Source organism: Nipponia nippon, unplaced genomic scaffold (genome assembly GCF_047370975.1).
Source record: "Nipponia nippon isolate SJK-2023a ecotype South Korea unplaced genomic scaffold, ASM4737097v1 scaffold_10, whole genome shotgun sequence".
Classification (NCBI taxonomy): domain Eukaryota; kingdom Metazoa; phylum Chordata; class Aves; order Pelecaniformes; family Threskiornithidae; genus Nipponia; species Nipponia nippon.
In genome coordinates, this window is record NW_028262291.1 from 7696949 (window position 1) to 7710654 (window position 13706).

General features: G+C 35.8%; 1 long non-coding RNA gene across 1 annotated transcript in view; it reads right to left on the minus strand.

The window, feature by feature from the left end:
- Positions 1-4058: 4058 nt before the first annotated feature.
- LOC148057053 (uncharacterized) overlaps positions 4059-13706 on the minus strand; it is a 60453-nt gene continuing 50805 nt past the window's right edge. Inside the window, exons 2-3 of the long non-coding RNA XR_015702082.1 lie at positions 5840-5960; positions 4059-4083 (exon numbers count right to left, since the gene is read on the minus strand). This is a non-coding gene — a long non-coding RNA (uncharacterized LOC148057053). The remainder of the gene's footprint in view (positions 4084-5839; positions 5961-13706) is intronic.

Below are 13706 nucleotides of genomic sequence, written 5' to 3' on the forward strand. Positions count from 1 at the left end.
CAGAATGGCAGTAAGGCAGCCACCTGCTGTTGGAAGTGAAATTACTAGATTTGAGAAGTCAGGCATATCCTAGAGTGCTTCTAGTTCATTCATGATCTTGCACTTTCCTTCCCAAGTTCTGCTTCCCAAGTAATTAGGTGGTATCTACTTACATGCAGTAGACTAACCTCTGTCTCACGCATTCATGCCTCATTTCCTCATTTAATGCTCTTTTCAGTCTTGTTATTTATTTTCTTTAATATTACACTTCCAGCTCTATAGCCAGATGAGTCACACTCATTGCCATCCACAACAGCGCTCTCCAAGGCCTGTGAAACAATAAAGTAATTTATAAAAGCTTTTCCACTGAAGTTATATGCAGTCAGAGAAGCTAACCTTTATTTTAGTGGCACTTGAATTAGGATGAAGTTCCATTCAGAAAAGATAATTCATAATAAAATACAGAAGAACATCATGTATTTTATATTAAAAACAAACAAACAAACAAACAAACAAACAAGAACCCACAACACCACAACCACAAAATAGCCGGATAGTGGTGTGAGACACGGGGGCTTACGCTCACAGATTTTTTTTCATTCAGAAACGTAAAAAATAAAAATATACTGAATATTTCATAACATTTTTCTTCTTTGCCATAGAAAAGGGGAGATCAAGTTCTCGGAAATTCCTACATTAAATACAGAATGACTGATTTATTTTCCTCACAACAGAACAGTAATTTCTCATTTCACAATAGTTTCCTCTGAGTTGTATACTGTTCAGCTGTCTTTATCTGCCTACAGTCATTACATTTTACAGTTAGAATTTGGGATAAGACAGTCGTCGTTACTTTCCTGAAGGTGACATTGACAGAGAGACAATAAAATGCCTATGAGATAAAAGAGAGGTAATCCCTTCTAACATACAGAAAAAAATCTTGCTAGCCAAGAATAATGATATCCAGAACCCAAACCCAGAAGAATCTATTTACCTGTAACAAAGGGAGAACTCCAATATATTTCCCATGAAGGAAATTATCATTGTTTCAATTACATCACTAGAAACTTTACCTGTGAAAGTACAGTACATTCCTTTTTCTGTCATTTTAACCACAAGTTTCAGTTTACTGATTATGATAGGAATATACTGGATGAGGAGATGGAAGAATTGTTATTATTAGTCTCTTTCTTACTTTTCCTTAAGATAGCTCGCTCCATTGATTTCCACTGGAATTAACATTGGTGCATCCAAACATCCATACTGCTTATCTGCACTTATGTCACCCAAACTGTTCTGTAAAAGCTAAGCAAGTTTCAAGATGCTGGCCTCCTGTGGTAGTTTGTAAAAATCGCCTGCTGAAAACATTTAGTCAAATCTTCAGTGGAGAACACGTCAGAATACAGCACTGCGATTTCAGTGCAACAGTGCCATTTCTACAGGCATCGCTGTCTGCCATGTTTATTTCTCCAAGTCTGTAAAGCATAAGATGAGTTGTCCTGTCTACAGTTGTTGATATGAGTAGGGCACAAATACTTAACTGCATTCCCATATTAAGAAAGATATCTCTCAGCTTGCTAGGGAAAGAAAAAATATTTACTAATATATGCATACAGAATTCAGAGTCTAACGTGTTGGTCATGAATTTGGTTAAGTTGGGTTCAAGATGACAAATATAACCTTGAACAGACAAATATTGCTGAAATGGAGAAAATATTAGGGAGTTTTGTTGTTGTTTTTTTAAATAAACAAATAAATAAATAAATTTACCTTTATATGGTAAACGAGCTGGAAATGAAATTAAGGATCTAGACTCCCAGACTTCTAATCTGAAGCTCAGAACATACTAAAATGAAAATATTTTGCCAGAGCAAAAAGATGACTAGTCAACCAACACAAACCCACCAACAGAATTATAAACCGGCATTTGTATCACTGTGAAAAGTATTCCATTCCCATTTAAGGAATATTTATTTCCTTCAAAATTAAACAAGCATTACTTGACACATTCAAATTATCGTAAATTTTCACTAGTTAAAAAAAAAAAAAAACAAAAACACACAACAAAACATTAAAAGTATCATTGTCATACCATTGCAATGCTATCAAAAATCCAAGCCTAAAATTTCATGCTTGCAGAAGATGAAGAAGAGGAACACTATTTTATATCACCGTAAAAATCTACTGTTCTCTTCTTATAAATTGTACCATGAGATTTATATAATAAAATTTAATTAAAAAAATTTTTCATACCTGCACAATTCTGAAGACCATGGCATGTTACAGGTCTATGTAAATGTCACATACAAAATTTTCAGTCTTCCTGTATGGAAAATGTTATATTTCTGTAATATTCTGTAAGAAACATAACCGTCTTTGGCTGTATACTGACAATGTTAGCAGAGTCCTTTACAACAACAGAGTACATTCTGTAATTTTCCCTAGAGCTGAAACTTTCAGATGAACGTGAGTCAGGCAGTACTTTCGGGAATAATGTTGCAAAGTTGTAAATGCTGCTTACCATTCCCATGAATACTGCCTCTTGGAGGAAGTACCTCAAGCATCAGAAATGACGTGAACGCTAGTTTGCTGGAGTACCTGTTAGCATGGTGGTATTTTCAAAGAGACTGCTGTATGTTGTCTTGCTAACTTTGAAGAGAAACAGCTATTTAGGTTGACAAACCAAATACATTAAATTGGTTGTCCCGTACGTCCTTATGCCTTACATAGTATTGCTAGTCTGTGTTTAATGAATGATACATGAAGGGCTGTTAGGAAGTTGTGCTGTAGGGAAAGACTTTATTCTGAGTCATGAACAGTGCTGAACTGTAGACTCATTAATCTGATTAACCAGCATGGCTCGTTATAGCCCAGCTGGTTATGCAATTTTTAAATAATACATAGTTTGAGCTCTCGTTAATTGAAGTTAATACGTATTTTATTTTTTATGACTTTTTGATCTAAACTGTTGTATTATTATGCTATTTACATCATCAAATTTGCCACTGGCCTTGCATGTGCATGTTTGCAATATAATCTTTCTAATGCTTACTAGATATTTAGTTGAGTTTTCAGCTTTTTGGTATGGTTTGGAGTTATGAATCACTCGGAAGATGAATATATTGCATAGCTTCGGTGCTTGGCCCTTCTCTGCATCCATTTTGAAAAATAATTATAAAACCCAAAAGTACTGCTAATAAAGAACCTCCTAACAGAATTAAACAATGCTTTGACAGAAACTTCCTTTCTCTTTTTTTAAAAAATAAATTCAAATAAGAGATAGTTAACAAAACAATCTACTGAAAAATTAGTTCCATAACTGCTTTCATACACGTACTCCTTTCCCTGGTAGACAAAGTCATTAAGGTCACAGTGATAAGATTATTCTTTCTATTAATTGCTCAAAGCAATCAGCAGTAAATAAAATATTATTCTGAATCACCTCAATAGATGCCAAGGCAGTAGGTAGCAAATAGACAGTAACAGTAAAAAAAAAAAAAAAAAAAGACTGAAAAACAATGTTGAAAGACACTCTACAGCAAAAGGAAAAACACTAACACTGCAAAAAAAGCCAGCTCAGTTAAAAGCTTTGTTTCGTATTATCCTTGGATGAGCTATCAACACCATTTTTAGCAGGAATATGTGATGATTCGAGTCATATCCAATGTACTGTCTCTAGTGAATGTGGCAAGTTGATCTGTGTCATAAAAGATGCAGGAAACATCCTGGAATCTGACTCTATGTGGAGAGAACAGTAAAGAAAAATTTCCATCAAGACCTAAGATTTCTTAGTTGCAGAGCCCTTGTCGACGGGCTTGTGTTTGACAGGACATGTCTGGAAAGCTTGTAATTGTCTGGCTCTCATATAAGGTACTCTGATTCTGCAAAGGACTGCTTCATAACTCAATTATAGTTCACTGGGAATATAACATTTACTAATAAGGAACTGTGAATGACAGACAAATTCTTAGAATTGGGGTGGGCTCTAGACCTTTTTATTAGAATCGCATGTACTTCTCTCTCGTAGACAAACACACCTTTTTTACAGATGGCAAATGCTGTTTCAAAGCTTGCCGCTTTTTCCAGGCACTGCAAAGATGTATCCTGAAGGTCAAATAGAAAAAATAAATGATTGATTGAGATTTTCACTTACATTCTATATGTAACTTTCAAACAAATTCTGAAAATTTACACAGACAAAAGTTCTACTAGTGTTGACCAAGAACATATAAAGCTAAAAAACCCCATATTAATTAACTAAGTCCAGAGGAGCTTAAGTGGAAAGCAGCTGTTGCTGGTAAGTTTTTTTTCTGAACGCAGAACTTACTTCAGTGCATTCATCTAAAATATGCCAGCTGGGACTTGACTTAACCAAAGGAAACTTGGTTTTCTGAGAAGTGACTATTATGCTAAGAGGCTATCAGAACCGTAATCAGAACTGTTTACCCAGGGCTTTCTTGTGAAACACAATAAACTCCTTTTTTAAAACCTGGGCCATAGAGCCCCTGTCTAGGTACTCGGGTCCCAAGAAATAACACCATATGGAAGAGAGAATTAATGCATCTTTCTGGGATTGTGGCATTTCAGGCTTTGCAGTACACTCACACATTCTTCTACCCGATCAGTGCTCAGCTTACACAAAGAACAACAGAAAGTCCTACCAAAGAATGTATGAGAAATTTGGCACGTGACATATTAAGGCAAAAATCTTCCTGAGATCATCTGAAATAAATAGGAAGTACAGTCATATAGCAATAGAATCCTCTAAATCATATTACTGAAAATCATTTTGACTGTAACATGTCACACAAGTTAACTAGCATAATTCAACATATTACTCCTCTGTTCTGTCTCACAACCTGCTGTTGAACCTTCATCCAAATTAACTTGCACCTTTCTTTGACATTGTCATGGTCCTTTAATCTACAAACAGTTTCTCTGTATTTTAACAAGATACAATCTTGTCTTTAAATGAGGATGAGCGAAGCAGGCAAGGTTTGAAAGATTTATACTCATGGATCTTTGAGCTGAGAAGCATGCAAAGTCATGCACAAGACCGACCGAGTAATTAGTATTTGAAAATGTTAGTGTTTTAGGAGTGTTTTATTAGGTGTTTCAATATACAACTATAAAATATTTTGACTCGGGATTTTTTTTAAACAAGAAAACAATACCAAAAATTAAAAACCTACTCATAAAAGAAAAATTTATATTCTTTTTGGTTTTTTCCCCTTTAATACATGGTAATCTCTCTCTAATACACATGGCAATTAAGTGGCTAATCTCTCCATTATTTAGTGGTTTTATTTTAAACAGACCTCATCTATGGAATCATGAATTATAATTCCATGGACTATGGAATGGTTCCAGTATTAGGCCGCTCACTTGTACAGTGATTGCAATTTTACATCTATAAAGCATCGTGAGTTATGTAAATATACTTCTTATTATTAACTGCTCAGAGTTTACAAGTAGTTCTAGATTTGCTCCAGAGGGCTCAGCTGCTATATGTACCAAGTTGTCTGACATCAGGTGTTTTGGGTTTGCATCTGTTTTTCCACTAGGCAGATTTTAATGACTTTTTTTTCCCCTACTGTTAGTACACTCACAGGGAATCATACAGTCAACTTCATCCAAAAAAACCCTAAGATTTACCTGTTCACCACCGCTTGCAGTTGGACTAGATGATTGTTGAAGGTCCCTTCCAACCGGAACTATTCTATTCTATTTAAATAACTTATGGAGTTGTAGGAAATAACTGACGTGTCCTTATCTAGAAAGATGGCTGTTTTGGCCAGTTTCACTGACACTACAACTGCAGTGTTGAAAAAAAAGTAGTTTTCCTTACATCAAGTCTTACCTTAAAGCAGTACATGAAGTTCCTAGCTCCAAGTACAATATCCACTCTTCGCATTCATTTTAATCACTAAGACTTCCCAAGCAGAAAAATGTAAATTGCCTGTGTGAACAAATCGGACGTTCTGGAAGAACAAAACCAAAGTGAATGAAGAGCCTAGGTTTACTTTACAGGACATCTAATAGCTTAATTTTCCTTTAAAATCCCAGTCCAGTTATTATAATTGTGCATTTTACTCATCACTCAAATAGACACAGGATTTACCCCAGAAAAAAACAAATATAATTTTACAGTTCTATAGGAAATAACAGGAAAATGAACAGTTTATTGATTGATAAAGAACTCATCCTTTCAAAACATATTTCTAGAAGACAACAATTCTGTAGCCAAAAGCTAGTGTAGTGAGTTAGTGAACCACAAATAATCGCTTTTCACTGTCTCTGTGGCTGTCCTGACTATTTCGCAACAGAAGTTTGGATGCTTTTTTTTCTTCCTGAAAATAATGAAAACGTAAAGTAGCAATCAGAATATAGAAGTTTTAAATTTTATTTTTTTTTTTTTTTAAAGCAAAACTTCAAAGTGTCTGGGAAAAAAAAAATCTTGAATTGAACTTACTTTTTAGCAAAGTTAGCATATCAAGAGAAAAAACTGTCCTCAGCTGCTGCACAAAAAAATGGACCATTTGAGGAAAAAACATCCCAAGAGAAAAATCTCGCCAATGAGAAGAACTGTGGAAGACACTTCGCTATTTCTGAGATGAAATATTTTGTTGAGCTGGATGTGACTGAACTTACTTGGGTGGAAAGACTTAAAAAAGGAAAACTGTCTGGGATCAAAGAACCGTGGCTCAGTATTATTATTTTTTTTTTTTAGAATGAGCTTATTTGGGATGGGTTGTTTGTGCTTAGCACAGTTACATCCTTCTGGGCAAAATGCTATACAAAATACATCTTAGAATAGACACGGAATTTTTTGGAAAGACATAGATGACGTATAGCAGGCACAAGTATCTGTCTTCACTGTTAGTCTTGTCTTCCCAGATGATGGCAGAATTTGCCTCACGGTCTCTGAGTGCAATTCTACCAATAAGGATGATTTTTTTATAGAAGACATTTATTCATGAACATTCAGAACTACAAGAAATAGTTATGTTTTCTAAAGAAATGACAAAGTAGTTAATGTTCATGTGTTAATAGATGGGGCATACAAACTTTCGGGAGCAGTACATGCTTTGGACAGCTTATTTATATAAAGCATAAGATAAACTGTAAGATCACAAAGAGATATAAATAATACGTGTATTTATCATCTGTACAGCATTTTTCTTTCCAGTATCTCTGATCTTTTCAATATTATCAGACTTGACTTTTGGGCAAAAGACGAACCTTGTAACCAAAGACACCAGAGAATTCTTACTTTCTGGGTACCTGCAGAGCCTCTATTTAAAGTCTCATACAAAAGGTTTCTATAGAAACCTGAAGGGCTCAGCCAACCAGTGCCAAAAAGCTGAACCCCGAGGCCTATACAAAACCCACAGAAACATTTATCTGTCCTAGTGGCTCCTGAAGTCACAGATCTCTTATCATGCTTCAGCATACCTTCTTAATATATGGTGTTATACCTTACATTAGCATACGTTATCTTTGAAAACAAAACATTCTGATAACTGTTAAAAGCACGGCTTTAACTCAGGTCCTTAACTGATCCCAAAGCTAGTGAATTGAAAATTAACTCTGATCTCCTTTTTGGCATATACTATCTCCTAGGACATGTAATATGAGTTTTCCTTTTTTTTAAGGAGCTGTTTGTCCTATATATAGTTATGTTTCAAATTGTTACTCACTAAAAGAGCAAGTATTTTTGGTTCCTTCTGAAAGCCATATTTCCATAGTGATGCTGAGCTGACAAAAATATGCAATACATCATGATAACTGAAAATTAACTCACTATCACAGATACTGCTCCCAGATACCATTTTAAACTCAGTCTGGAATATTATAGTGGTGCAAAACTCAGTTTTCCCTGAACCTTATTTTAATATATATTCAGTATAAAGTATTCACTCTTCTTAATTTTCAGCTTGTTCCCTGTTTCTGTTTTGGTTTGTTTCAATTAGTTATCCAAGGCTAAAATAGAGGTAATGTCTCATTTCAGGGCCCGCTCCTAAACAGCAGCTTGGATGAGGCTGCACTAGGTTTGGCTTCCTCCTCCCTGTGCAGAGGCACACTCCCCTGACGCTGCTGCAGCACTGCGCAGTCCTCCAGCGGTCCTCGCAGAAGACTTCCATCCCTAATCTCCGCAGCACGTCTTTCTATCGTGCTCATTTTCATACTATAGAACGGCCAGGGTCATCATTCCTGAGGCAGTATTCCTCCGTGTTTGTCTGCCCAAATGTTCATAAATGTTCAGGTACTGTTGCTTGTTAGGGCAATGCAGAAATCCAGAGAGAAATATGCATCCATTGGGTCACCAAAGATGAACGCTTTCACTGAGCAGGGGGTGTATAGCACAAGAAAGATGGAAGGCAACTCAACTCAACTCTATCACTTACTTTGGGCAGTACTTTCAATGTGCCAGAAAGGACAGACCATGTGTTTCTCGTGTCTGTTCAGTGGGAGTTTTTTCTTGTACAGAATCTTTTTGTTTTCTTGACAATAGTCTTAGAAATGCAGATTCCTTCATTTTACTACTTCTGATATTTCATTATGGCTCAATTTCTGTTAAAATAACACTTCAAATAGAATTTCAGTGCATAAATATAGTAATGTTTCCTTTCCGCGACACCACGAAGAACCTGCAAGAACGACAGAACTCCAGAGCTCAACAGCAGGTTAACGCTTAACAAAGAAATGGAGCATTCATTTCTCTCTGAGTTTGCAGAGCTACAATACTAGGACATACCACAGATACCAATTCCAAAGATAATTATTCATACCATCTATGAACAACTCTCACAAATGTTATGGAGTTTGGGACAAGTTTATCTTTGTAAAGAATTCATGACATACCTCCCTTCAATCATCTCACATCCACCCACACTGACATTTCACAAACCAAACTTATCCGTAATACCTCTCAGCGCAAGGCATTTTCTACACATTTGTTCAGGTCAGCACGCAAATGTTCTCACTTTCCAGCCTTGGGGAAAAAGAAAAAAAAAAAAAAAGAAAGGAAAAAAACCATGTACTCCCACATCCTTGTACAAAAGACTGCTTAAGGTCAAGATCAAGAAAAAAGGTTTTTGTCCTCCTCTTTTGTCCTCCCCTTAGTTTGTGCAATACCTTCTTTCACACAGTGCATAATAAGTTTCCAATCAGAACTTTGCAACTCTTGCAACTTCTTCTTTCTCCCAAGGATAACAAGATCAGACAGAAACAAAACGACAAATATTAAACAGCTTTGTCTACTTCCCATTGCAAAAATAAGGAGTTATTGTCATAAAAATTAACTCTGAAAAATTGAGTTCTAGAAAACAAAACACAGTCTTCTGTTTCTCAGTAAAATCCTCACTGTACCTTATTTATGCCAAGAACTACATCATGATTTCTTCTTCCATCGTTATTGAAAATATTTGTTGAAGAGTGGTAATTATGGCAGATTTTCTTCCTATATCTTAATCACCTACTAAGTTATCTAGACCAGGTTGTGTTTCTTTCAAAGACGTAAAAACTGCTGAACAGTCCTTTTTCTAATTCTGAGGCAACAGTTTTGCTTTTCTTCTGGATGGACCTCAACGACATACTTCACTTACAAAACAATGACGAGAAAAGCAACCAGAGAGTTCTTTCTGTGCTAAGGCAATACATGTCTCAGCTGAGGACAAACTTCTGTGTATGATAGTTATTATATTTGATGAACTGCATTAAAAGTTGGAAAACTACTTATAGAAAGTAGTGTGGTATTTATGCAAAGGAATGGTGCAAAATCATTAAACATACAAAAAATATATCTATACTCTATATGACTTAACGTGATGTAAGGGCAGAAAATGCTAATTCACATCTACTGGTTCACCAAGGCAGTTATTCTACGAAATTCTTTAAGTACTAAACATTATAATTCTCTGATTTACAGATTTCTGTTGTGGAAGTAAAGTCACTTGCTCACAGTTTGCTAGGATGTCATGGCACCGGCTGTATTAAAATGAATCTATTTCTGACCCCAAATAGCATAAATGAACTATGACGCCTGAATGAAGTACGGATCCATTACTGCAGTTTCACGGAAAAGATCCTCGTCAGCTTCTGAGTTTTATTACTGTACCACTTCAGTGCCATGCAGACTCATTCATGAAAATAGTATTCAAAAACCCATGTCAAAGGATGCTGAACAGAACTTTCAGAGGCTTTTCATTCATTTTTAAACTTTGTTCCTAAGTATGGAGCTGATGCCAATAAAATGGGCAGAACAACTTTATTTTATTTTAAGAAAAAGTAGTAGGTTTTATGCCAGTATTTCTCTCAGGTGTGGCTGAAATGTTTCATCTTAAACTCCCCAAAAATGTCAGTTTCAGGCAACTCATCTCAAGTTAAAAATATCAGCTTTAGGACTGAACTAAAATAAAGCAAATGAAAAGGGCCTGGCAAGTGCAAGTGTCAGTAAAGCTTAACTACAGATGACGCTGTCAGTTCTGCGGGCAGTACAGAGGATTATCATGCATGTATGGTAAATGGCGGGGGTTGTGATCTGGATGTACTTCTTAACGATTTCCGCCACTTTGTAAATGTCAGACATGTGATGTGAATTTCTACTCACTTTACCACTTTAGTGTATGATCCTGAATAATCACTATAATCTGTTCTTAGCAACTGTGGTCATGATAGGGGATGTACATCCACTTCCTTAACTTTCTCATGAGAAATCATTTCCAGTTCTCCCAGTAAACTTCAGGAGACAAGAAAACTAGACTGAAACAAAAGAAAACAACTTTATTCAAGATTCTACAATGCCAGTATGATTTGTGACCTATTCTCGCAAAGCCCTTGAACACATGTATAATTAAGAACTTAATTAATTCCACTGAAGGAAATAAAACTGCTTTATATGCATCACTGTTTTGAAGGAGGACAGTATTGTTCTCACAGCAGTGAGATTTCATGGAATGCTGTTGAAAATGATGCATTATAATTTTTTAATTACATGGAAGAAGAACCACCACCACACCACCCCCCCAAAAAAACGAAACTTGGCCAAACATGAACAAAATGTATTCTTTTACAACTTAAAATATATCTAAGATGTAAATAAATGGACCTCATTTAGATCTCAGTCAGAGAAACTAGTTAGATTTAGTGAGAGAATCTAGTTAGTTTTTTTAAAAGTATCAGTATATACTTTGAGGAGAGGCACTTTGATGCATTCAGAGGAGATATGGCTCACATTTCTTTGCTAAATATCAGCACAAGTACTACAGACTGCAGAATGACTGCTGCTGCTGAAAAAAGATCTCAAAAAGGGGTCATAAAGGGAACAGGCACCAGATTTGATTTAAGGACAAAATGTCCTAAAAATAACATGCCTGCATACAATATAGCTGCAACACAGAAGCAGCAAACTAGTATAATCAATGCAAATTGAGGCCCCCAAAAAGGAATACTAGTAAGCACAAATTTGACATACCAGAAAAAAGAAAGAAACATAAACCCAGAAGTAACACAGACCACCAACATATTGGACTTTTCTTCTGAATATTCTACTAGGGATAGCAGTATTTATTACTTTGCCTTATACAGGAATGAATGAATGAATTGATTAATGATGTTATTTTCAGAATTAATAAATTTTACATGTATAAATTTTAGAATTAACTTATTTGCTAAGCACAGGTTAGACTGAAGTTAAAACCCTCTTAATTGTTCATAACAACCAAAATAATTGAATTAAATTGAAACTGGATCAACTTATTTAATATAAATCTTGATATTCTGTGGTCAAAATACTCTATCATAAAAACTAATACGGTCTTTAAAGTTCTGTAAAATTGAATACTCTGACAATGTTCTGATCTTTCTAATATTCAAAAGTAGACTAGAACCAGTATTTCCATCTTGACTATCTTGGTAAAGCTGCTTAGCAGAACAGACTTCTCAAGAAGGTATAACAAAAAAGAAAAAAGTTATCATTCCTAACAGAGGAGCAGCAGGTAAGAGGCTGTGACTAAGGACAACAACTTTTAGACATGAAAAATTAATCTTGTAATTTTCCAATAGTCCTCTAGCAAGACATCAAATAACATTTGAAAGCATCACTCATAAGACTGTCTTAGAGATTTTAGGGAGGTAGGCCTATAGACAAGAATTAATGAAGGTACAGGCTACAGAAGAAAATGAAATAAACCCCTTCATAGCACAATCTGACTTTTGATACAAGAATGTAGGTGAAATTGAAAAATACTCATTTACATATGAATGTATTCTAATGAGCAAAGACAAAGCAAACCATAAAAGGAAGGAGGAAGCTGAGCTTTTTCTGTTCTAAGTTGATAAAGAAAACATCACACAAACACCCAGAGTAAGGAAGGCCCTGCTGTTTGTTTTAATCTCTAGGAGTCAGCACGCTATAAAAGTCAACAATTCTGTCTCATCTTAGGCTACGTCCAAAAAAAGCCCCTCACTTGAAGACAGGTACCGCTTCAGCGGTAATAAAATTACTTTCTTCAGGTGGTCAGATCCAGCCCAATATGCTGTTCTCCTATGTCTTCCTGCAATGCGCAACAACCAAAGTGTTCAAAAAACATGTGGATGCGGTGCTTAGGGACATGGTTTAGAGGTGGACCAGGCAGTTAGGTTAACGGTTGGACTTGATGATCTTAAAGGTCCTTTCCAACCTTAACGATTCTATGATTCTACGAATCCCATTTTATGAGTTACAGACAGGACAGTGAGCAGACTACTGCCCCTGAACATCGCGGACATAGAAGCCTTCCTAAACTTTTTGCTGAACCTTCAATTTACTAGAAGTCAAGCTAATCATTTACCCAGTACACATCTTGCAAAGCATCTACATTTTCACAAAATTAATCTGTGCAAAATTAACATCTTCAGAACAATGTAATACCACACATACACCAGAATAACCATTTCCAAACAGAATATCAACATTCTGGATATGCACTTCTGGATATTAGAGAAACTTTAGTATTCAAATAAATGAAATAAGCAAGGTCTAGGTTATTTTGTTCTTCTGTTCCCCAAGAAAGGAACCTCATGCTTTTCTATCATAGAGCTTTTGCTTCTCTTTGTTTAAAGAGCCAAAAAGTGTCAGACTGTGCTGCTTTGGGCTGATATGTCCTTTTCACTGACCAGCTAATTTACTCCTTTCCATTTTTTTTTTTTTTGGTGGTCAGTATTTCAGTTCAGACATGAAAAATTAATCTTATAATTTGTTAACTATCTTCTAACAAGAGACCAAATAACAGTTGAAAACACGACTAATAAGACTGCCTCAGGACACAGATTTCAGAAGGGTAGGACCCAACTCTTTCCTATTGAGTATGGTGCACACTACGTACAGCGGGGTGCCTGCCTGTAGAAAGCTATGACGATAAAACCTTCAGCTCCGGGCTCAGAAGGGCATATCCTCAGAGTATCTCCCCTTTCTTTTCCTTTCTGACCAACAGTTGCATAATCTCTCTTGCCATCCAGCTGACACGTTTCACTCATACTGATATACCTGCACAATGAACCTTTCTTTCATAACAAAGATACTACGTTAGTTGACCAGGTAAATTTACTTCCCGTTATAGCAGAATGAAGTAGCTGTGTTACACCTGTTCTTTCGGTGCCTATATATCTTCTGTTGGTCTAATTAACATACTTCTATTGAACAGGGACAGAGTAGGAGACCAAAATTATCCCATTATAATTCTGAA